Source organism: Anabrus simplex, chromosome 4 (genome assembly GCF_040414725.1).
Source record: "Anabrus simplex isolate iqAnaSimp1 chromosome 4, ASM4041472v1, whole genome shotgun sequence".
In the NCBI taxonomy this organism is placed as follows: domain Eukaryota; kingdom Metazoa; phylum Arthropoda; class Insecta; order Orthoptera; family Tettigoniidae; genus Anabrus; species Anabrus simplex.
The window spans coordinates 213,977,215-214,001,715 of record NC_090268.1 but is presented as its reverse complement, the minus strand read 5'-3'; the positions used below and the strand labels follow the sequence as shown (position 1 = coordinate 214,001,715).

General features: G+C 42.3%; 1 long non-coding RNA gene across 2 annotated transcripts in view; it reads right to left on the bottom strand.

The window, feature by feature from the left end:
• The window catches only part of LOC136872576 (uncharacterized), a 317,281-nt gene that overhangs the window by 288,531 nt on the left and 4,249 nt on the right, over positions 1 to 24,501 (bottom strand). The window contains exon 4 of one of the 2 annotated variants that reach the window (XR_010859955.2): positions 22,054 to 22,154. The exons of the other annotated variant lie outside the window; for it this stretch is intronic. This is a non-coding gene — a long non-coding RNA (uncharacterized lncRNA). The remainder of the gene's footprint in view (positions 1 to 22,053; positions 22,155 to 24,501) is intronic. 2 annotated transcript variants of the gene reach the window in all.

Here is a 24,501-nt window from a genome sequence, read left to right as displayed (position 1 = left end):
CCGCCACCACATTTCAAAGGTAAGTAGCTAAAGAGTGCAGCACTGAGGTTTGCGATGCAAGATGGTGGATGACAGCTGACGGAATTGTTGAAATTACCAGCAGTGCCGTAAAGAGGGCAGCACTAAGGTTAGCGATGCAAGATGGCGGATGACTGCTGTCACATGGAATTTGCCCACCACCACATTTCAAAGGTAAGTAGCTAAAGATAGCAGCGCCGAAGTAAGCGATATAAGATGGCGGTAGCTAAAGATGACAGCACGGTGCTCAGTTGATTAAAGATGGCTGCTGTCAAAAAGAATTTTTCAAATTATCCGCCACCGCATTTCAAATGTAAGTAGCTAAAGAGGGCAGCACTGAGGTTTGCGATACAAGATGGCGGATGACAGCTGTCAAAAAAAGCACGTGGATTTTTAAATTACCAGCAGTGCCATAAAGAGGGCAGCACTAAGGTTAGCGATTCAAGATGGCGGATGACAGCTGTCACGTGGAATTTGCCCGTCACCACATTTCAAAGGTATAGCAACACGATGCTCTGTTGATTAAAAATGGCTGCTGTCAAATAGAATTTTTTTAATTGCCGCCACCACATTTCAAAGATAAGTAGCTAAAGAGTGCAGCACAAAGTTTCGCGATGCAAGATGGCGGATAACAGCTGTCAAAAAAGCACGTGGAATTTTTCAAAGTGCCGCCACCACATTTCAAAAGTATATAGCTAAAGATAGCAACACGATTGTGCAAGCACCCTTAAGCAGTCCCATAAAAAGCTATCTATAGCCACAATCTTGTAGCCGTCATCTTGCGCAGGCACCCTTGAGGTGTGTTATAAGGAGCCTGTATAGCCACCATCTTGTGTCCACCATCTTGCGCAAGCAACTCAAAGGGCGTCTCATAAGAGCTTATGTATAGCCGCCATCTTGTCGCTACCGTCTTGCGCAAGCACCCTTAAGGCGTCTCATAAGGAGCCATGTATAGCCGCCATCTTGTGTACACCATCTTGCGCAAGCATCCCAAGGGCATATCATAAGAGCAGCAGCCATCTTGCGGCCACCATCTTGCGTAAGCACCGTTAAGGCGTCTCATAAGGAGCCATGTATAGCCACCATCTTATAGTCGCCATCTTGCGCAAGCATCCCAAGGACGTCTCATAAGAGCCTATGTATAGCAGCCATCTTGCAGCCACCATCTTGCGCAAGCACCATTGAGGTGTCTCATAAGGAGTTATGTATAGCCACCATCTTGTGCAATTGGCGTCGGGAAGGGCATCCGGCCGTAAAACTGAGGTTAAGCCCCCTCCATGAGGTTAGGCTTTCTGTCTTGTGTTAGATTAAGCCCCTTTAAGATAGCGGATGTGAGGTTAGGCGGTGTCTGATAAGGAGCCATGTATAGCCTCCATCTTGTGTAATTGATGTCGGGAAGGGCATCCAGCCGTAAAACTGAGGTTAGGCCCTTCCATGAGGTTAGGCTTGCTGTCTTTGTTAGGTTAAGCCCCTCCAAGATAGCAGATATAAGGTTAAGCTCACTCTCATAGGCGTCAGGAAGGGCAGCCGGCCGTAAAACTGAGGTTAAGCCCCTCCGTAAGGTTTGGCTAGCTCTCTTTGTTAGGTTAAGCCCTCCAAGATAGTGCATGTGAGGTTAGGGTCGCGCTCTTAGGCGTCAGGAAGGGCATCCGGCTTTAAAACTGGGATTAGGCCCTTCCGTGAGGTTAGGCTAGCTCTCTTACGCATAAAAAGTTAGGTTAAGCCCCTCCAAGATGGCGGAAGTAAGGTTAGGGTCGCGCTCTTAGCCAGCGTGAGGAGGAGGCCTCTCGCGGGAGCGTGTGGCGGTGGTGGCGGAGGAGGGCTCTCCCGAGAGCGTGCGGAGGAGGCCTCTGAGGAGGGCCTGTGGAGGTGAAGACCGCCGAACCCGCCACTTATACTACTGAGGTTGATACAGCATTAAGGGACATGAATGTTGGTAAGGCATCAGGTTTTGACGGAATACATCCTGAATTTTCCGTAAATATGGGACGGGATGCGAGAGGGTGGTTGACATGCTTCTTTACCCACATACTTCAGAAAGGTATTATTCTTAAGGAGTTTAAGAAGACTAAAATCCTTGCCATATTGAAACCTGGGAAACCAAAATATATACCACAAAGCTACAGACCAATCGCTCTCCTCAGTTGTTGCTATAAACTCCTTGAAAGACTACTATACAACAGAACTAGCATTGTAATTAATCAAGATATTCCTGTTGACCAATCTGGTTTTAGGCAGAATCGTAGCTGTTGTGACCAAGTCCTTGCACTCACAACATGCATTGAAGCATGTTTTCCGTAACAGTTGAAAACCTCTGCTGTTTGATGATGATGATGTTTGTTGTTTAAAGGGGCCTAACGTCGAGATCATCGGCACCTAATGGTACGAAATGAAATTACAAACAAAAAGCATCCACTGACCAAAATAAAAAATATCATGAAGAATTAATGGCTGGATGGACATGAATACAAAAACAAAAACAAAAAACAGTGAATCCAACTCAAAAAAAGATCACGAATAATAGTATTACTGACTAAGGGACCACTTATAAAGCGCAATCCTGAATCGAGGATGCTTGATGTCAAAAGGGGTCCAAAATCCATGTCAAATGCCCCTCAGAATGGTACTTATCGCTAGTAAAGTAGAACCATGGTATTTGTCATGTTGGGGTACTAATCAAAAGTAGCGAAGACCCACGGTGTTCCACACATTATGGTACTACTCACGAGTATTGTACGTCGTACATGTAACGCAGACCTATATTGTTCCTCACATAATGGCGCCACTCATAGCAAACGCCAACGCAAACCGATGAAATTCCTCACCTAGGTGTACTAATCATGGGTGCCGGTTTTCGCGTGGTGTTCCTCACATCGTGGGTACTAATCACTGGCAATGCAGACCCACGGTGTCGCACATATAGTGGTACAACTCACAGGCAACGCCCAGACCCGCGTTGTTGCTCACATGGGTACGACTCACGGGTACTGGAAACCCACAGGGGAACCCACACTCTGCTGCTACTAATCACAAAACTATTGTGTACCTAATCTTGTGGTACTACTCGCAATTAAAGGCGACCCGCGTGATGGTACTAGTCAAAAGTAGTTTAATGGTTCTAAGACAATCATCCCCATGTCGCCCCTTTTAGTCGCCTCTTACGACAGGCAGGGGATACCGCGGGTGTATTCTACATGTGCGTCCCCTACCCGCAGGGGGTCCTCTGCTGTTTTTCTGGATCTTTCTGCTGCTTATGACACGGTTTGGAGAGACTGGCTGCTGTATAAACCTCTTCAGGTATTACCATGCAAAACCACGGTACAATTAATTGGAAACATGCTTAATAATATACTCTTTAAGGTTGTTCTCTAGAATAGGACTAGCAAGCTGAGAAGATTGACCAATGGTCTCCCTCAAGGATCAGTCTTGGCTCGTCTCCTGTTCAATCTGTATGTATCAGATTTGCTACCAACGAAATCTAGAAAATTATGCTATGCTGATGATATAGCTTTAGCTACAAGTCATGGTAACCTGAAAGAAACGGAGAACATTTTAACTGATGACCTTTCCAATCTTAGTGACTATTTTCGGAAATGGGGACTCCAACCAAACACCGGCAAAACTGAGGTGTCCTGCTTTCATCGAAATAACAAAATGGCAAACTGTACTCTCCAAGTGTCTTTTAGCGGTTATGTCCTCAGACACAATAATTACCCAAAGTACTTAGGTATAACATTAGATCGGACACTCTCCTTCAGGCAACATCTAGTAAAGACAGCAGCAAGATTAGGAGTCGTAACAACATTCTGCAAAAGCTGTGTGGTACAACCTGGGGTGCTTCTGCAACTACCTTGAGATGTTCTGCCCTTAGTTTAGTTTTCTCTGCGGCAGAATATTGTGCTCCTGTGTGGATCAACAGCTGCCATGTGAACTTGTGGACACTTAACTCAACAACACAATGAGGATTATTTCAGGCGTAATAAGATAAACTCCTACCCACTGGTTTTCTGTCTTGAGCAACTTCATGCCTCCTTCATTCCGTAGAGCACAAGCACTGTTGAGAGAATACTCCAAGATAAATGAGAACCCTGACCTAACCATCCACTCCAATATTCCTGACCTTAAGAGGAAGCGGTTGAAATCTAGACATCCGCCAGTTAAGTTCTCTCAGAAGCTCACAGAAGACAATTTCAACCCCTATGCCCAAAGGAAGGAAGATTGGATCTCAAAAACAGGTGAACATCTCTGGCCTTTCTTCCCACCTAATTCGAGGTCTGATCTCCCAAGAAGAACTTGGACCATCCTTAATAGGATTCGATGTGGTCATAGTGTCTGTGCTGCGTCCCTGTATAAATGGGGAAAGATACAGTCCCCCGAGTGTGACTGTGATGCTCCTTTTCAAACCATCGAACACATTGTAAAGGAGTGTAGCAGAAGAGCCTACCCTGGAGATTGGTTTGATTATCTAGAGGCCAATACAGAGGCTCTAGAATGGATAACAACTTTGGACATTGAAATATAACGTACTTGCTTTCTTGTTTCTGTACATATGTGTATATATGCCATAAGATAACTAACTAACTAACTAACTAACTAACTAACTAACTAACTAACTAACTAACTAACTAACTAACTAACTAACTAACTAACTAACTAACTAACTAACTAACTAACTAACTAACTAACTAACTAACTAACTAACTAACTAACTAACTAACTAACTAACTAACTAACTAACTAACTAACTAACTAACTAACTAACTAACTAACTAACTAACTAACTAACTAACTAACTAACTAACTAACTAACTAACTAACTAACTAACTAACTAACTAACTAACTAACTAACTAACTAACTAACTAACTAACTAACTAACTAACTAACTAACTAACTAACTAACTAACTAACTAACTAACTAACTAACTAACTAACTAACTAACTAACTAACTAACTAACTAACTAACTAACTAACTAACTAACTAACTAACTAACTAACTAACTAACTAACTAACTAACTAACTAACTAACTAACTAACTAACTAACTAACTAACTAACTAACTAACTAACTAACTAACTAACTAACTAACTAACTAACTAACTAACTAACTAACTAACTAACTAACTAACTAACTAACTAACTAACTAACTAACTAACTAACTAACTAACTAACTAACTAACTAACTAACTAACTAACTAACTAACTAACTAACTAACTAACTAACTAACTAACTAACTAACTAACTAACTAACTAACTAACTAACTAACTAACTAACTAACTAACTAACTAACTAACTAACTAACTAACTAACTAACTAACTAACTAACTAACTAACTAACTAACTAACTAACTAACTAACTAACTAACTAACTAACTAACTAACTAACTAACTAACTAACTAACTAACTAACTAACTAACTAACTAACTAACTAACTAACTAACTAACTAACTAACTAACTAACTAACTAACTAACTAACTAACTAACTAACTAACTAACTAACTAACTAACTAACTAACTAACTAACTAACTAACTAACTAACTAACTAACTAACTAACTAACTAACTAACTAACTAACTAACTAACTAACTAACTAACTAACTAACTAACTAACTAACTAACTAACTAACTAACTAACTAACTAACTAACTAACTAACTAACTAACTAACTAACTAACTAACTAACTAACTAACTAACTAACTAACTAACTAACTAACTAACTAACTAACTAACTAACTAACTAACTAACTAACTAACTAACTAACTAACTAACTAACTAACTAACTAACTAACTAACTAACTAACTAACTAACTAACTAACTAACTAACTAACTAACTAACTAACTAACTAACTAACTAACTAACTAACTAACTAACTAACTAACTAACTAACTAACTAACTAACTAACTAACTAACTAACTAACTAACTAACTAACTAACTAACTAACTAACTAACTAACTAACTAACTAACTAACTAACTAACTAACTAACTAACTAACTAACTAACTAACTAACTAACTAACTAACTAACTAACTAACTAACTAACTAACTAACTAACTAACTAACTAACTAACTAACTAACTAACTAACTAACTAACTAACTAACTAACTAACTAACTAACTAACTAACTAACTAACTAACTAACTAACTAACTAACTAACTAACTAACTAACTAACTAACTAACTAACTAACTAACTAACTAACTAACTAACTAACTAACTAACTAACTAACTAACTAACTAACTAACTAACTAACTAACTAACTAACTAACTAACTAACTAACTAACTAACTAACTAACTAACTAACTAACTAACTAACTAACTAACTAACTAACTAACTAACTAACTAACTAACTAACTAACTAACTAACTAACTAACTAACTAACTAACTAACTAACTAACTAACTAACTAACTAACTAACTAACTAACTAACTAACTAACTAACTAACTAACTAACTAACTAACTAACTAACTAACTAACTAACTAACTAACTAACTAACTAACTAACTAACTAACTAACTAACTAACTAACTAACTAACTAACTAACTAACTAACTAACTAACTAACTAACTAACTAACTAACTAACTAACTAACTAACTAACTAACTAACTAACTAACTAACTAACTAACTAACTAACTAACTAACTAACTAACTAACTAACTAACTAACTAACTAACTAACTAACTAACTAACTAACTAACTAACTAACTAACTAACTAACTAACTAACTAACTAACTAACTAACTAACTAACTAACTAACTAACTAACTAACTAACTAACTAACTAACTAACTAACTAACTAACTAACTAACTAACTAACTAACTAACTAACTAACTAACTAACTAACTAACTAACTAACTAACTAACTAACTAACTAACTAACTAACTAACTAACTAACTAACTAACTAACTAACTAACTAACTAACTAACTAACTAACTAACTAACTAACTAACTAACTAACTAACTAACTAACTAACTAACTAACTAACTAACTAACTAACTAACTAACTAACTAACTAACTAACTAACTAACTAACTAACTAACTAACTAACTAACTAACTAACTAACTAACTAACTAACTAACTAACTAACTAACTAACTAACTAACTAACTAACTAACTAACTAACTAACTAACTAACTAACTAACTAACTAACTAACTAACTAACTAACTAACTAACTAACTAACTAACTAACTAACTAACTAACTAACTAACTAACTAACTAACTAACTAACTAACTAACTAACTAACTAACTAACTAACTAACTAACTAACTAACTAACTAACTAACTAACTAACTAACTAACTAACTAACTAACTAACTAACTAACTAACTAACTAACTAACTAACTAACTAACTAACTAACTAACTAACTAACTAACTAACTAACTAACTAACTAACTAACTAACTAACTAACTAACTAACTAACTAACTAACTAACTAACTAACTAACTAACTAACTAACTAACTAACTAACTAACTAACTAACTAACTAACTAACTAACTAACTAACTAACTAACTAACTAACTAACTAACTAACTAACTAACTAACTAACTAACTAACTAACTAACTAACTAACTAACTCCATGCGGGTGGGGGACGCACATGTAGAATACACCCGCGGTACCCCCTGCCTGTCGTATGAGTCGACTAAAAGGTGTGACCTAGGCGCGGACATGGATTGCGGTTTGGCATAATGTGTTGGACCTCTTGTGGATGGGAGGGGTCGAGTACATTCACAGGTAATCCCTGCCTGTCGTAGAAGGCGACTTAAAGGGTCATGTGGCCATGGTCCCCTCTTTATTTTTTTTATTATTTTCCGAGGGTCAGATGTAGACCACTTCAAAATTTTGATGTGCGTGCTGCCCGGAGATGGGCCTCTTACGTGTGCGATTACGCCCAAAAGCCCGCAACTGTCCACCCAGGACCATTGCGTGGTGGGAGCGCCATGTACCTTGGCAGTAGTATCCGCCTGACAACACAGGTCCCCGCACAGCCGAATGCCAGAAGAACATATTATTATTAATTATTTTTTAATTTTTTCTCTATATTTAGTGCTCTGTACACGCTATGGGGTACATGCTATTGCGGGTGACTGGAGGAAGGGAGTCTGAGTGCTCATTGCCTCAGTCATCCCGTATTAGGCATCGTCCAACATCGGACCCCGAGCAGTACCTGCTATGACCAGGTGGGTATTGCCTTGGCTGCTTGGTTCGGCTACAGAGACCCCTGATCGGAGTGGGTGGCATTCGGGGAGGAAGTTATCGGGCATGGCTTCCAAACGAAGTCCGCTCTCTCAAGGTGCTCCCCCACCTAAGTCTTTAACTTTTGCTTCCCTGAGAGGTTCAACTCCCTGGGAACATGCGCAGCGTGAAGGAATGGGATCCATCTTCCCTAGGTTTCTGGTCGCTACCAGAACCGATGGGAATAATTTTAAGCTGGTAAAGTCGATTATGATTAGTAGACACATTGAAGGCGTCTACGGCGAACTTGGGGACCTCAAGAAAATGCGCAATGGTAGTCTGCATATGAAGACTCGCACAGCACTGCAAGCTGATCAGTTCCTTAAGTGCGACCTTTTTGGCGAATTCCACGTCAAAGTGGAGGAGCATAAGTCCTTGAATCTAGTTCGCGGAGTCATCTTTCACCGCGACCTTATTTTGAACACTGACGACGAGTTGATGAAAGACATGATGAACCGTGGCGTGACACACGTCCGGCGCATTACGCGCAAGGTCAACGGTGAAGACGTTGTCACTGGTGCCTTCATTGTCTCTTTCAAGTTGTCAGAGTTACCAGAGAAAGTCAAGGTAACAACTTATCGTTGCGATGTGAGGCCGTAGATCCCGCCTCCTATGCGATGCTATCAATGCCAGCGATTCGGACATATGGCCTCTCGCTGTTCGAATCAGGCTGTATGTGGTACATGTGGACGAGTAGCTCACGGCGTGGAGGTGTGCACAACTCCATACAAGTGCACTAACTGCTCCGGTTTTCATTCTCCTCGGGATCGGAATTGTCCGACATATCTGAGTGAGAAGAAGACCCAGGAGATCAAGACCTTGGATGGTCTTTCCTACCAGGAAGCGCACCGTAAGTTGAATTCTACGAATACACCTGCCCGTACACTCGACTATAGCTTGATAGCTCAGAGTCTTCCAGGTTCGTCATTTACAACCTCGACACCTGTCCAGACCGCTGCGCCCAAGGCGACTGTTGCTGCTCCCAGCAACGTCGCAAATAGTCAAAGCTCGAAGGAGGGGACCACCCCACCTTCGACCAACCAGAAGTCTGTGCAGGCTGGCAGTTCCCAGCCGGCACAGCACGGGGGGAAGACTAAGTCTCCTCCCCCTAGGAGGTCGACGAAAGTCGTGCCCCTGCCGGCGGAGGCGGCATCGTCGACCAGGGCTGGGAAACCATCTCCCAGCCCGTCTAAACCTGAAAAAAGAAAGGAAAGAAGAGCGCCGGTCCTGAGCGCTCTCGGACTTCCCCTGCGAATGAGAAGTCATGCCCCCCATCTGGGGGGTATGAGTCTGCGCCGGGAGGCACTCCTACACCCAAACCTGCGCGCTCTCCTCGTAGGGGACCTACTCGCCCCCTAAAAGCGTCGATGATCTGGGCGGCACCCCTGCCATCTTTTGATGACGGGATGGATGTCGCGCTGTCCTCTATATCTACGGATGTAGAAGTAGATAGTGTTTAGGTTTACGAGCATTTTGTCGCTCATAACCTAACACTCCTTTTATAGTCCACACCATGGCACTGTTACAGGGGAATTGTAACGGTTATGACAGGCATCTTGCTGAGTTACGTCAGCTCATTAGTGAGTACGCAGCGAGTATATTCTGTATTCAGGAGACCAACTTCAGACCTGATCATCATACGGTGTTGAGAAATTTCAGACTATACTCGACAGAACGGTACTATGCTCACCGGGTTTCCGGTGGTGTTGGCGTTTTTGTCCGTTCTGACACCTACAGCGAATAGGTTCCATTAAGAACCCCACTTGAGGCTGTCGCTGTTCGCGTTCCGCTGCCTGTCATAGCAACAGTGTGTAATGTTTATCTTCCACCCGGCCAGCATCTGAACATAAATGATGTCACTGATCTTATAGATCAGCTTCCACCTCCCTTCCTCTTGTTGGGAGATTTTAACGCCCATCACTCCATATGGGGCTCTGAGACGCCTTGCCCCCGAGGAAGAGAGTTGGAAGCACTACTAACAGATCTGGATTTATGTATTTTGAACACAGGGGAACCAACTCACTTTAGTGTACGCTACGGCACATATTCTCGCATAGACGTAAGTCTATGCAGCCGAACGTTGGTTCCACTGTTTTGGTGGAATACACACGATGATCTCTGTGACAGTGACCATTTTCCCATCATCCTTACTTTGTTGAAACATAAATCCGTCGAGGCTCTCCCTCGATGGATTCTTAAACATGCTGATTGGCCAATGTACACGTCACTAGCTGTCTGTAACGATGATATCAGGCGAACTGTCGGCGAGGAAATAACTTACGTCACCCGAGTTATTCTTGCTGCTGCTGAGGAGTCCATTCCGTTTTTCTCGGGGACTCCACGCCGATAAATGGTTCCTTGGTGGTACGATGAAATAGCAGCAGCCATCAAAGACCGCCGTCGCGCTCATAAGCGTTACCGTAGACAGCCTACTGTGGCCAACCTGGTAACATTTAAGAAACTTCGCGCTAAGGCGCGAGTTCTTATTCGACAAAGTAAGAAGGCTTCATGGGAGAGCTATGTGTCGTCTATGACGTCACATACTCCATCATCTCAAGTGTGGACTAAGCTTCGACGGATTTCGGGTATCCAACGATCATCTTCTGTACTGGGAATTTCCATTGCAGGAATATCGTCACTGAACCCCTCCTGATTGCTGACCATCTCGCTAGTCATTTCGCGGATGTATCTGGCTCCGGGAATTACCATCCTGATTTCCTCGCCCTGAAGCGGGAGGCGGAACGTCATCACCTTAGTTTTGCCTATCAAGCTTCAGAGGACTACAACGTGCCCTTTACGGAGTGGGAACTCCGCAGCGCCCTAGCGCTTTGCAAGGACACGTCTCCTGGACCGGACAACATCCATAACCAGATGTTGAAACACCTTAGTGATGATAGTCTACTGTATCTCCTTCGTGTGTTCAACCGAATCTGGACAGAGGGTGCTTTTCCGTCTCATTGGCGAGAGGGCATAGTCATTCCTGTCCTCAAGCCTGATAAAGATCCTAAGTATGCAGGAAATTACAGACCGATTTGCCTTACAAACTGCCTGTGTAAGCTGTTTGAGAGGATGATAAATCACCGACTCGTGTGGTGTCTGGGGAAACAAGGATTCTTGTCCGAGTACCAATGTGGATTTCGAGCCGCTCGATCCACCACTGACCACTTGGTACGCCTGGAGAATTCTATCCAGGATGCGTTTCTCCGCAAACAGCACTTGGTATCTGTTTTCTTTGACTTAGAGAAAGCCTATGACACCACATGGTGATATGGAATCCTTAAAGTCCTGCATCAATGGAGATTCCGAGGTAACTTGCCGGCGTTTATTGCGAATTTCTTGTCCCTCCGTCTATTCCGTGTCCGAGTAGGGAGGACATATTCGCAATACCATGTTCAAGAAAATGGAGTACCACAGGGATCGGTCCTTAGTGTTACTCTGTTCGCGATTGCCATAAACCGTATTGTTGCTGCTGCTGGTCCAGCAGTTATACCGTCGCTATATGTGGATGATTTTGCTCTGCACTATGGCTCGCGTACAATTACAACAAGCTATTAGGAGGGTGGAGCAGTGGACCTTCGAACATGGCTTTCGGTTGTCTGCCGCAAAGACCTCTGTTGTCCACTTTTGTCGTCAACGTACTCTTCACCCTCATCCGGAGCTTTATTTAGGAAATGTCGTTCTTCCCGTTGTTGACACTTACCGATTTCTTGGGCTCCTTTTCGATAGTAAATTATCGTGGGAGCCACACGTGCGGCAGCTAAAAGCGCAATGCACCAAGAGGCTTAACCTCTTGAAGTTTCTTAGCAGCACTAATTGGGGAGGGGATCGCACGGTGTTTCTGCGATTCTATCGGGCACACATTTTATCCCGGTTAGACTATGGCAGTGCAGCATATGGCTCCGCAAGACCAAGCGTTCTTGCGAAGCTGAACAGTATCCACCACAGCTGGGTTAGGTTGGCGACGGGAGCTTTTCGTACAAGCCCCATCGCTAGCCTGCTCGCTGAGTCTGGTGTGCCGCCTTTACACCTGAGGCGCCAGCAACTTCTACTTACGTATGCTACAAATTTGCGACAGATGCCACTTCATCCAAGTTATCCCTGCGTCTTCAACAATGGCAACCGTGTGTTGTACGCTGCTTGTCCTCGTGCGACGCGGCCCGTTGGGATACGCTTGGATAGCATTTATGAATTGTTTGACGTACCTTCGATTCCTTGCCTTGTCAGACAACCAAGTGGGGCACCTCCGTGGGTTGGACGACGACCTGAAATCATCCTGGATTTGCACACTGGCCCGAAAGGAGACACGGACCCTTCGATTTATCGGAGGCTCTACCTGTCCGTTGTTGGCCACTATCCAGGTTCAGTCGTCGTTTACACGGATGGTTCAAGGACAGATACGAAGGTGGGCTGTGCGTTCGTTGTCGGAAATGATCGGTTTCTTTTTGCTCTCCCGGAAACCTGTAGTGTGTACACAGCGGAGCTTTATGCTATCTGTGGAGCTCTGCGGTACGCACTGTACAATGAACGCCGACACTTTCTCGTGTGTACTGACTCCTTGAGCTCGCTCCAGTCTATTGATACCTGTTTCCCTCGGCACCCTCTGATGCAGCGGATCCAGGACCTGCTGGCCGGGTGTTCGGATGCCGGCACCAGAATCACGTTTGTGTGGCTCCCCAGCCACATGGGCATAGAGGGAAACGAGTTAGCAGATCGGGCTGCCAAGGAGGCAGTTACACTGCCCCCGTTGCCTTTCAAGGTTCCAGCAAGTGATATTCACTCTCAGCTGAGACATCTGGTCATGTCTCATTAGGAGATGGAGTGGCAGGCCATTCCACTTCCCAATAAGCTGAGAGCGATAAAAGGAACAACGAAGGTATGGAGACTTCCCTTCGGGCTTCGCGGAGGGAAGCCGTGGTATTATGTCGCCTTCGGATCGGCCACGGTTTCTTGACGCACTCACATCTACTGAAAGGAGAACCCCCTCCGGTGTGTACCTGCGGCGACCATCTTACCGTAGTACACATCCTTACGGAGTGTGTGGACCTGGTCGATCTGCGCCGTAGTCTTAACCTTCCGAGTACAATCCCCCTTATCTTGCGAGATGACGAGCAGTCAGCAGACCTCGTCATCCGCTTTATGAGGGATAGTGGTCTGTTTTATCGTGTGTAATGTTGTGTTTTGTGCTAGTGTATTTGTGTCAATTGCGCTTTTATCCTATTGACTTAATTTTAGTTTGTGTTGCGCATTTTAATGTGTTATTTTACCGTCTAACGTAAATTATGTACATACATTTGCACTACCAGGCAATGCCTTACTCCTTTGTCTCCTATATTTTCTGTTATTTTATCCCAAAATAAGGCATTGCGAATTAGATCCACTGATTGTTTTAATCTCATACTCATTTTTCATCACCTTTTTTTAAACTCTTGTCAGTGGATATGTTTTAAAATTTTAACTGTCACATATCATGTCGTCCATCTCGTTTCATTAGGGGCCGATGACCTTCGATGTTAGGCCCCTTAAACAACAAGCATCATCATCATCATCATCATCATCATCGTCGTCATATAAATAAATAAATAAATAAATAAATAAATAAATAAATACATAAATAAATAAATAAATAAATAAATAAATAATCTTACCTGCCTGGGGAAACAATTTAGGTCTAATTAACAGTGATAGCCGCGGTATTTCAAAGGAATGTTTGATTTATTACCTAGGAGGATATATAATACGCAACGTTGCCAAGGTCACAAAATGTCATAAGTGTGTCTGCTTGCTTCACGGAAAGCCTACAGCATAAAAACTTGCCGCAGCCCTCACATTTATTAGGGACTATAGCAATAAATATAGTTTTGACAAAACATTCCTCACTTATCCTTCAAGAGCAGTTTATAATGTATTTAACATAGCCTATGGTGGCGATGTATTTTACGAGTGTTTGGACAGTTTGCACGATATCACTACTTTTTTGAAAGAATCAGTATACTGCGACGACCATGTTGCAGACATTATCCCTAAACTTGTGGTACATTATATGAAGTGTCGATTGTATTTTGTAACAAGACAGATGAGAAAGGAACTGAAATCTACGAAGTATACCCGGAAGCTATCTGAACTATCTGACAACTGACTTCTGGAATGGTAAGCCAAAGCATAATATTTTGCATGCAATAATTATATTTTATTTGCCTGCTGATTTGTAAGTTCAAGCTCACTTACTGCTGAAAGAGCGGCCAAGCGGAGGAACCGATGAACTAGTGGAGAGATCACACTTTTCCCTTCTACTCGCTATGCTTGTTCTACATTGTATATATATCCTCGGAATTTCCACAACTTTTCTCCTACCAATAATCGTACAATTAATAACATTTCTGTGATGTTGCAGTTTGTCAGTGGAAATGATAGAAGATTCAGAGTCTACAACGTTCACTGGTACATTTCCGATTGATCCTTTCGACGATATCCCTTCGTCCAAGAGGAGCATCGGCTTGGAAAAAGTAAGTATTAACGCCAGGTACTCATATTACGTGCTTTTAAAGGGAGAAATTCAAAATTTGGTAACTTTTTAAGTTTTGAAAGAATCGCACCGAGTATGTATTCCACATTAAGACATACACAGTAGAATTACTTCTATGTAGTTATTTCGCACTGTATCCCAACAGAGATTATGGTGATGATGATGATGATTGTTGTTTAGAGGGGCCTAACAGCGAGGCCATCGGCCCCAAATGGTACGAGGTGTAACGAAATGCAAATTAAAACTTTAAAATATATCCACTGACTAATCTAAAGCGAACGGTGATGAGAAAATGATCGTGAAACAAAAACAATCAGTGGATCCAATTCACAATATCTTAATAATTGTATGATGGTTATTATCTAAAGGTGTCCGAAACCCAGGTCACAGGCCCCTCACAATGGTACTAGAATCTGGGTCTTCAGGTTCGGGCTGGATGAAGTTAGTTACTTTCATCACCTGTTATCTGAGAAAGTTCCTTCATCATCAACGAACACACAATATCCACCCATTTAAAAAAAAAAAAACACACCACGAAGAATCCGTTGCTGGGGCTTGTAACAGGGTACGCACACATATAAAGGTAGGGGTAAAGAAAATGTCAACATATTGTACCACTTCGAGCGTTTGTTGCAGAGTAATGACAGTGCAATCCTGGACCACGCCTAGCACGGAGACGGTTGGGCGTGGAGGCATACCGACATTTTGATATCTTCCTGGGAAAGATCCTGCCTCAGTAGATGCAACTGGTCCACCAAATCCGCCTTAGGAGTCGCTGGCTGGAGAGATTTTGGAAAACGTTGGGTCCAAAAGCCCTACGGTAAAAAATTGAATTCCATCATAAAATAAGTGAAGGATTGTAGAATGGAAGAGTTTGATGCGATGTCCGTGATTATACATGTTGTTTAAAGGGGCCTAACATCTACCTCATTGGTCCCTAATGGTACGAGGTGAAACGAAATTACCTGATAACTAAAATTTTTAAATATATCCAGTGACTAGAATTTAAATCAAACGATGATGGAACATGATTATGAGCTTAAAATAATCAGTGGATCCAATTCGCAATGCCTTCTTTTCTGATAAAATATATAAATTACGGTGGAATAAGGCATTGTCTTGGAAGGAAGTAACGCATATTGTTAAAATTAATATTCAAATCACATTAAAATCACTAAAGCAGAGTCAATAGAATAAAACGTAGAAAATAATAATATAACGACCAGTAGGAAATTCTACGTTCGTATACAATAAAACAGCCCACTATCCCTCATAAAACGGATGATGATGTCATCGGACTTCTCGTCCCCTCGTAGGATGAGCATTCGGGAGTTGTAGACTACGACGCAGATTGGCCAGGTCCGCGCACTCAGTAAGGATGTGTACCACGGTAAGATTACCACCGCAAGTACAAAACGCTCCCACCCGCAAGATCCCTGGGTGTTCACAAACGGGCTTTCGGGCGTAATCGCACATGTAAGAGGTCCAACTCCGAGCAGTAAGCACATAAAACATTTGGAATCGGTCTACAACTAACCCTCAAAAAACAAAAAAATAAAGAGGGGACCATGGCCACATGACCCTTTTAGTCGCCTTCTACGACAGGTAGGGCTTACATGTGAATGTATTCAACCCCTCTCATCCACTGGAAGTCCAATTCTTCTTATGACGCCGTCTCCCTCCGAAGGTTGGCGATCCAACTGATTACGATTACACGCGAAACGGCACCACGGAAGATATCTATCGACGTATGTCCCTACCACCGCCGCAAGTCTTTCAACCAGGAATTTCTCCGTCTTCCCACAGATCTTTTCCCATCAATCTTCCCTTGAATGATCAGTCGGAGACGATCATATCGTTCACCTCTCATGATGTGCCCGAGGTAGCTGAACTTACGCTCCTTGATGGTTATGAGAAGCTCTTTTTTCTTGTATAAGTACATTTCAAAAGATTCAATCAACTTCTCCAATAGGGGGCCGAGCGTCCACCCTTCGAAACCATGCAGAAGGACAGGAAATACATAACAACGTAGAGTTCGAACTCTGAGCTGGAGGTTGAGTTCTCGGTTGGTCAATAAGGTCCTCATGGTATTGAACATATTTTTTTGCTTGCCCAATCCTGGATAAGACTTCAAATTTTGAATTACAATGCTGGTTCACTAGAGTTCCAAGATATTTGATGGAAGATACCTTCTGGACGATGTTGTTGTTCATGTAAAGGGGGGGGGGTTGTTTTGGTGTTTTCGAGAATACAATCCGCTTTGTCTTGTTAATATTAAAGGATAAACCGTAGCTTTCACTGGTATTCACGATGTTGTTTATAATTATTTGGAGATCACTAGGATTGCTGGCTAACACAATCGTGTCATCAGCAAATCGGATGTTATTAATGGCATAGCCATTGATCTCGATACCTTAGATTAACATCTTCCATAGCCTCTCTGAACACAGCTTCAGAGTACATGCTGAAAAGGAGTGGGGAAAGGACACATCCCTGGCGGACACCTCTTCGTATAGCTATGTCCTCAATAGTAGTTCATTCTATTTTGACCTCTGCCGTTTGATTCCAGTACAGATGGGTAAAGATACGATCACCAACATCTACACCAGTCGATTTTAAAATCTCAACAAGTTTTGCATGAGATACGCAATCGAAAGCTTTTCGGTAGTCAATGGAGCAAGCGTGCACATCTACATTCATATCTAGGCATCTATGGGTCAAAACATTCAAGGAGGAAAGAGCCTCACGAGTATCCAGTCCATTCCTAAAGCCAAACTGAGTATGTCCAACTTGGCGTTCGCATTTGAGGTAGATTAGAATATGGATGATACGCAGAAATACCTTTAACACGTGGGACATTACGCTTATCATACGATAATCATCACAATGTGATGCACTAGCCTTTTTAGGTATGGTGACAAAAGTAGATCTTAGCCAGTCAGATGGAATTCTGTCAGATTTATATATTGCGTTGAATAATGTAGTTAGCAGCTCTAGTCCTCTACCATGACCTTCAGCAATGAGTTTGAGAGTTTCTGCATGAATCTTGTCCGGACCTACAGCTTTTACATGTTTCTGGATTTTGATTGCACACAGTACTTCCTTTTGGGTTATATTTGAACTTGTTTCGTTGCCTTCGCCAGTAAAAGGTGGTTTGTCTGGCCTTACATCGGTAAATAGGTTTTCAACATATTCTTTCCAACATTTCAACTCCTACCAAAATGGTATCATTGGCATCCCTCAGTATAGCCTTACATCGCCTGTGATATTTCCCTAAAAGTTCATTGATCTTCTTGTGGAGATTAAACAAGTCATGTTTCTTTTGGAGAAGTTCTATTTCTCTACATCTCTCCACTAGCCATTGCTCTTTTGCTTCCCTACACTTCCTCCTCACTGACCTGTTTAGTTCTTGGTATTGGACTTTACTTACATGTTTCACTTTCCGTCTTTGGTCCATAAGGTGTAGAATATTTTCCGTCATCCATGGCTGCTTTTTGAACTATTCGAATGTCCTATATCATTCTCTTGAGTATCAGGAGGTCCAATATATGATATAAAACCGTAATCCATGCCCGCGCGTAGGTCACCCCTTTTAGTCGCCTCTTACGACAGGCAGGGGATACTGCGGGTGTATTCTACATGTGCGTCCCCAACCCGGAAGAGTTCGACAAGAATAGAAACCGAAGGTACACCAAACAATCTGTAACTGCATATTCCAGCGCCGTGTTGCTCGAGGATAGCCAGAGTACAGTCAACTGTTTTCATTGTGGAACACGCAAGGATGGCTTGGGTGAAGTGGCATCTGTTGCTAATTGGCAGCACTGGAGAGAAGCATTTGGTGGCTCCTTAGGTATAAGATTTGGTGATGCTTGCTGTTTAAAGGGGTATACCCTCTAAGTCATCGGCCCCTAATGGTAAGAAATCCTCTTTTCTTTGCTATTTGCTTTACGTCGCACCGACACAGATAGGTCTTATGGCGATGATGGGATAGGGAAGGGCTAGGAGTTGGAAGGAGGCGTCCGTGGCCTTAATTAAGGTACAGTCCCAGCATTTGCCTGGCGTGAAAATGGAAAGCCACGGAAAATCATCTTCAGGGCTGCCGACAGTGGGGTTCGAACCCACTATCTGCCGGATGCAAGCTCACAGCTGCGCTCCCCTAAACGCACGGCCAACTCGCCCGGTGGGTAAGAAATGAGACGGAATGTAATGACAATTTAAAAGTTAAAAATTATCCACTGACCAGAATAAACAACGTGATAAAGAATGGATGGATGGATATGAATTTAAAACAATCAGCGGATCCGACCAGCAGTGTCCCACGTTTCTAGAAACTGTCCTAAACAACAGTATTACTGACCAAGGGAATGTTTCTAAGCACAATCCTGAATCGACGATCCTTGTCTGAAGGGGTCCAAAATCAAGGTCTACGGCCTATCTAGGGACACCATGACCTTGACGCCGGCGTGTGTCTTGTGTGTCTTGTGTGCTTGTTGATCCCGACGGCTGTGGCAGATCAGGGTTACCCATGCTGGATTGTCCTCCGTGTAGGGCCAGACTATCATGGTGCCCTCCCGAGTTTTCTGAGAGGTGTCAGTGCTCTTTATTCTTCAGTACTATTTCTAACCTTCTATTCTCACCTTCTTAAATTTCATTCATCTTCCTGTCTAGCCAACCTCTCTGCCTCGGGTAGTAAAGTTCTACGGAGGTTTAACCCTCCCCCAATCACAAGTTTCGGGTCGTGGCTAGGTGATACATGGCTACTGGGAGAATAGTTCTTAGCGACCCCCCTCCAGATACCGGGCGCCCTCCGGAGTATATAGCCTTGCGTTCGGTACATCAGGGCTCTGCCGAAGGTCGATCTATTATATCCCGGTTACTCGTGGGACTATGCATGGTTTTTTAGTTTCGTTTTGATTCATCGAAGGCTACAAGCCTTGAAACTGCGTCCTTTAATTGTTCAGTTTTGAAAAGTAAAAGTGTTAATCTGTCTAGTAAGGAAGTTTCTGAAGAGCGTCTGCCACGATTTCTGGTTACGACCAGAATCGATGGACAGAGTTTTCTTCAAGAGAACCCGTTCCTGATTAGCAATGCTGTGGAAGGTCTTGTTGGTGAAGTAGATAAAATGAGGATATTGCGGGATGGTAGCGTACTCATTAAGACTAGTACGCTCGTGCAGAGTTAAAAGTTATTGGAAGCCACAATGTTTGGTCCAGTGCCAGTTAAGATTGGGAGCCACAAGTCCCTCAACTCCTGCAAAGGAGTTATTTTCCATAAGGACTTGATTGAGGCCTCCGATGATGACAGTAGAGAGGCTATGTGCGTCCTACAGCGAGCCTATCAGAGGCCGCGGAAAGGGCCACGTGATGCTGACATCATAGCGCGGTAAATTTGAATTTTGGCGCGAAATTTGAATTTGTAAACAAAGCCACGTGCTTTTTTGACAGCCACATGCATTTTGACAGCTGTCATCCGCCATCTTTAAATAACGCATCGCTAACCTCACTGCTGCCATCTTGACGGTACTAAACCTCATGGCTACCACTTTTTGGTACGTGGTGGCGGGCGATTTGAAATCACGTGCTTTTTGACAGCGGCCATCTTTAAACAACAACGCATCGCTAACCTCACTGCTGCCATCTTGATGGCATAAACCTCATGGCTAATACCTTTTGGCACGTTGTGGCGGGCAATTTGAAATTTCACGTGCTTTTTGACAGCTGTCATCCACCATCTTTAAACAACAGACGATCGCTAACCTGAGCGCTGCCATCTTATCGGTACTAAACATCATGGGTGCTACCATTGGCACGTGGTGGGGGAGATTTGAAAAATTCCACGTGCTCTTCAAAACCAGGTGCTTTTTGACAGCTGTCATCCGCCATCTTTAAACAGCAACGCATCGCTAACCTCAGTGCTGCCATCTCGACGGTACTAAACCTTATAGTTGCCACCTTGGGCACGTGGTGGCTGGCAATTTGAAATTCCACGTGCTTTTTGACAGCTGTTAATCTGACATCCTTAAACAACGGAGCATCGTGCTGGCATCTTTAGGACACTAAACCTCATAGTTGCCACCTTAGCTACGTAGTGGCGGGCAATTTGGAATTCCACGTGCTCTTGTTTGTAAACAAAGCCACGTGCTTTTTGACAGCTGACAAGCTGACAGCTGCCATCTTTAATCAACAGAGCACCGTGCTGCCATTTTTACGGCACTAAACCTTATCCTTAGGCATGTGGTGGCGGGCAATTAGAAATTCTGCGTGCTTTTTTGACAGCTGTCAGCGGCCATCTTTAAACCAAGCCACGTGCTCTTGTTTGTAAACAAAGACACGTGCTCTTTTGACAGCGGCCATCTTTAAACAAGAGAGCATCATGCTGCTATTATGACGGGGCTAAATCCTCATGGGTGCTACCTTAGACACGTGCGCGCACGAAATTTGAAATTCTACGTGGTCTTGTTTGCAAACAAAGCTACGTGTGTTTGACAGCTGTCAGCGGCCATCTTTAAACAACAGACGATCGCAAACTTCAGTGCTGGCAGGGGAAAATCCTCATGGCTACTACCTTAGGCACATGGTAGTGGGCAATTTGAAATATTCCGTTAGCTGTCAGCGGCTATCTTTAAACATCACAACTTGAGTGCATTCTGGACGCTTAAGAGAGCCTAACCTCACATCCGCCATCTTGAAGGGGGATATCCTTAGTTTTACGACATGATGCCCTTTCCCGACGCTAATTACACAAGATAGCAGCTGCTAGATTAGAGGCTACTACACAAGATGGCGGCTATACATAGGCTATACATAGACCTCCTCCTCCCCCTCTCCCTCCGCCTCCTCTGTCAAGGCATATCTCTATCGAACAAGTTTAAACATGCATCGCGAAGGCAAGAGTGTGCACGTGTTATTATTCTGTTTTTAAACCGCAGCGATTACATTATCAGTTGTGCATGTTTAGACTTGATCACATATTAACGAAGCTGCTGTTAGGAACATCTATTGCTGTGTTTAGAACATATCATGACTAGAATCGCATGTCGTTACCTAAAACAAGTGTTCAGAACATGTTTACTGCATTGCAAGAAACACTTTTGTAGAAGAAACAAGGCTAGAATCGAACAACAGAACACTGTTCAGAGAGATACCTTTTGTAGATGGATAAAAAACAATTCACTTCTCAACATTCTTACTGAGCTGCTCTTCCCTTAGTTTTTATAGCAAGCTGAGACGATGACATACTTACGAATCTGCTGTTTTGAACACCTTCTTTCTTGACATACTCACTCTTCTTCCTCGAGTGATGTAGTATTTAACCAAACTTTATCTTGCAAAGAAGAAAGGGAACTGGAGGAGGAGAAGGTAATACACATCAAAATAAAAGAATATGTCAATTCTACATTATTTATTACATCTTGTATATACAAGTTTTATCTTGAATCGTTTGCCGTACTAATTTCGGCTTGATGTTCGTGTACTTCTCCCCTTCTTAATTGATAATGTAATTCTTGTATGTAGAATTTTATCTTTCAATGTTCGTGTACCTTTCCCCTTCTTAATTAACAATTCAATTCTTGTATGTACAAGTTTTATTTGATGCTGTTCCCCATGGAACACTGGTAAGGGAATCACTATCCCATACACGTTTGTCATCGAAAGGAAGCAATGAACATTTATTTAATTTAATCGTATACACATGATGTTTACGTAATTGAATCCTTTTTTTGCGTACAGAAAGCGGCATTTCTAGAGGTGAGTACATCGCGATAGTGTTTAAGGTGTAAACGACTAACGACGCTTGAACGTACGCCGTTTGCTTTTTTTAACAGACTGTGAATTTTGAATATCATAGGCATACATTTTTGGTGGTAAACCAATAAACTCAGTCATGATATTCATGCCGTTTTCATCTTTCATGAGCCCTATGACTTTCTTGTTCTATGGCCGAATGTTGAATGGATTACTAGGTAAAAAGGAAGAAGTGTCAAAGTACATCACATCGTAGACGTCCGTCTTCCGAATATCTGTATCCATATATAAATGTGTAAGATCAGAAAACTGTTGCTTTGCAAATCCATAACGAAAATCATAGATTTTTAATTTTGAAAAATCAAGTATAGCCATTCCCAAATAAATTGGCTTCGCATAGACGATCTCTGTTTTTCATTTCAACAGAAATAAGGTCACTATCAATAACATGATACGTTTTGAAATTTGTTTTTGTGATGTACTTGCGCGCCATACCGCCCATCCCAATGACTAATTAAATGAATATCACGATGTTTGCGTACATTTTCCATGCTTTTGCCATAGATCAAGTTATTCATGAGTTTGAAAAACGTACTCTCAAATGTTGTAGCACGTTGTCGATGTTTAGTATTTTAATCCATGTACGGTTTAAGTCATGCTTACTGCTTAAACGCAACGATACGATGAATACACTCTAACTGTAAGCCGTATTCGAGATATTGAACAAGACATTGTATGTGGATAACATAGCGCTTTTTCGGAAAAAGGGTGGCTAGCAGTTTAGTGTGTTTTGATGTATCATTAGGTGGAATAATTTTTTCAACACAAAAGGAAGGTCGGAATGTGAATCGTGCAGATGAGAAGGGTATGCATGAGAAGCTTCCAGCACGTAGCCGCGATGAGGATCTTTAGCAGCCTCAAGCATCAAAATGTTGAATTTCAGTTTCTGTTAGCGATACAATATCTTTACACGGTAATGGCTGTGACATGGCCCACCCATATAGATTATTGACGTCGAAATACATCAGATGAGAATCTTCTTTCTCTGAATTATAGTTGTCGATGGCATGCCTGTTGACAAGCGAAACTAGTCCGCCGCGAATGCCGCGTTCAAAAAACAAAAGCATGTCAACATCCGTTAGAAGATCAAGTTGAACACCGGTACACTTGAGCATCGCATCCCATGACAGATCAGGTGTTGTGTAGAAACAGCAAGGGTCTAATCCGTAAATAGATAAACACACTTTACGAAATTTTTCTATCACATCACAGAGTAAAAGTGTATCTTCAAATACAAGTCTGCATATTCACCTAAGGTCTGTAGCTGAAACGTTGAGCACACCTGGTAGGCATTCAAATAGTCTTCATCAGAAATAGATACCGTATGCTTATCGTATAACGATGAGCTGAGTGGCGGCGTGCTACATTCACTTAACACACTTGTAAATGCAGACTGAGGAGGTAATTTTGTTTCTTCTAATGTTTGAAAGCTCTGAATATAGTCATAGGGCAGAACACCTTTCCTTATACAATGTTTAAATTGTTCAGGATCTGAAAAATACTCTCGAATGTTTTTCAAGTCGTCGCTGGAAAGCCCATTTACAAGTGTATCAAGTGAAAAGTTCACAAATTTATAAGAATCTAGAAAGCGAGTGCTAATATAGCCTACACGATAACTGAATGAAATAAAGCGTTCGTGATTTTGCGCAATCACAGTGAACTTTGTACAATTTAACTGTGCAAATTCTCGAAAATTGAAGTGACTGTCGTAGCCTGACAAGTTATGGAAAAAGCATGGAATAAATTTAGGTACACGATGTGAAAGATTGCACGAATCATGTGCAGGTCTGCAATATTTCCTGGTAAAGTGACAATGCTGCTTGATGATGATGCTTGTTGTTTTTAAGGGGCCTAACATTGAAGGTTATCGGCCCCAAAAGTGACA